This window comes from Aptenodytes forsteri, unplaced genomic scaffold (assembly GCF_000699145.1).
Source record: "Aptenodytes forsteri isolate BGI_AS27 unplaced genomic scaffold, ASM69914v1 Scaffold68, whole genome shotgun sequence".
Lineage (NCBI taxonomy): Eukaryota > Metazoa > Chordata > Aves > Sphenisciformes > Spheniscidae > Aptenodytes > Aptenodytes forsteri.
This window is the reverse complement of record NW_008795382.1, coordinates 2,034,130-2,036,458: the sequence shown is the minus strand read 5'-3', so window position 1 is coordinate 2,036,458 and position 2,329 is coordinate 2,034,130.

Sequence of the window (2,329 nt, the reverse complement as noted above, 5' to 3'; positions counted from 1 at the left end):
TCACCACCCCATCCATTACTCAGCTCATAAGCAAAGCCATCGTTAACCTTGTCCTCTAAAGAAAGTTTTACCGTCACTTAACAGGAAAGCAAGGTGTGTTAGGGTACAAGTGCTGTGACTGGCGATGTTTGTCTCTAGCAGAAGGGCTCTAGCCAAGTGGGACAGGGTGGGGGAAATCGTTAAAGGCTTCTGGCGTCGGAGGGAGCCCCGTGCCGTGGGTGCTGCGGGGCAGGGTGCTGCGGGGCAGGGTGCCACGGTGCCCGGCCGCTGCCGGAGGCCGGCGGGGGCTCGGTGCCGTTGTCTCGGGGAGTTTTATCCGGTTCCCCGGAGCAGGGATGGTTCCGCAGGAGTTCAGGCTTGCACGTGTCGGGAGGACTGCGTGGGATGCAGGTGGAGACCCTGGCCAGTGTAGCGGTTGTTGTTGGTTTTTTTCCCCGGTATGGCTGGGTTTTGGGTTTGGTTTCTCTCTCCCTCCCTCCCAGCGATTCCTTTTCGTCTGCTTCTCCTTGCTTGCACCTTCACGTCACCCGCTTCTTGGGCGAACGGGCTCGCGTAACCCCACTGCACCCCACCGCCTCGGGGCAACGGCGCATGCAGGCAGGCGGGCCAAGTCCAGGGGCCACCTCCTGCGGGGGGGAGTAGCCCCCCTCAGCTGCCTGCGAAGGGCTTTGGAGAGGAATCTGAGCACGGAAAGCACGTGGTTCTTGCTCTGAAGGGCACGGAGCCGGGAGCTCTTGGTGTCGGCTCCCGGCAGCATCTGCACCGGAGGCAGAGCGCGGTGCAGCCGCCGGTGTGCGGGGCTCGCCCGCTGCCCCTGCCCCTCCACCCCGGGCCAGCAGCCGCCTGCTCTCGTTTTTTAATAATTTGAAGTGTATTGGTTGCAAAAAGGTTTAAAAAAAAATTAGCTTTGTGCCCTTCTGTGAAGAGGTTTTTGGGGAGGAGGAAGCGTTTCGCCTCTTGCTCATCCTCCAGACCAGGCCCTTCTGGGGAAAAAGCCCGATGTTGAGTCATTTGTCATTTTTTTCTGTTGAAAGCTGATGTCCCCAGGCTGCGTTGGCTTCGGTGGCCCTGGCTGGCCTCGGCTCGGTGGTACGGGCGCTGGGATGGGACCTGGAGGTGCCCTGGAGCCTCCCCTGGAGCCTGGCCGGCCAGCGGGTACCAGCTCACCCCCCGCTCGCTGCCTCCTGCCTGCGTGGGCTCTGCCCGCTTGCCCGCAGAAATCCCCCAAAGCGACCATAATCCTGTCTGCGGACCCGGCTCCCGCAGGGCTCTGGGCGCAGTCGCTGCCCGTCCCCACTCGCTGCAGCTTCGCCCTGGGTGCTGCCGCCGGGCGGGGGGATGCCGGGCGCCCACGGGGATGCTGAGGCCGGGCTGCCTCCAAGGGATGGGGGCAGTGGCGTGAAAGCCAAGTGCGGCTTTTTTCTTTTCTAATTATTATTTTTACTGTGACTAAACGGCCTGCTTTAATGATTTTTACAGCTTGTTTTTAACAAGTTTGGGACTATGAACAAGTGCAAGGTGCACAAAGAGTCACTTTTGAAGGCTACTGTGGCTGTGCTTTTCTTTTCTTCCCTGCTTTGGTTCCTGAATGCAGACGGCGCTTTGCTCAGGGTTTTCTTCCTTCTTTGTATTTCCATTTTTTACTGTGACTAAACGGCCTGCTTTAATGATTTTTACAGCTTGTTTTTAACAAGTTTGGGACTATGAACAAGTGCAAGGTGCACAAAGAGTCACTTTTGAAGGCTACTGTGGCTGTGCTTTTCTTTTCTTCCCTGCTTTGGTTCCTGAATGCAGACGGCGCTTTGCTCAGGGTTTTCTTCCTTCTTTGTATTTCCATTGGGAAAGAGGGAGGGGGGAGAGGATAACCCAACTTCTGGCCATTTGTTTTGATTTCTTCGATACTTGAAGCAGTTTTTTGCATCCTAATAACAAAGCTGTCCGGCGCTTAGCCTGTTCCACTGCTCCTTGCCCTGAGAAAAAAAAAAATCAATGACGGGGTGGTTTCTGCCTCACGTCTTGCACAGCTCGGTTTTTGGCACGGCTTGGCTTGGGCGGACCGCGATGCCCCGGACCGGGTGCCCTGCCGCCAGCGGTGGGGCTGGTCGGCTTTGGCTGAGGACCCCCCCTGACCCCTCATCGCCTCCCCAAAAGTTTGGGTTTGCCAAAAGTTTGAGGCAAGCTGGGAGCGGATCCGGGCATCCGAGATCAAAAGTCGTCCCTTCTGTGTGTGTCTGTGTGCATATATATATATATATATATATATTTTAAAGATACTGCAAAGGATTCCTCCTCCTTTTTGGCACTTGCTGGGTTTTGGTGAGCGGGCTGA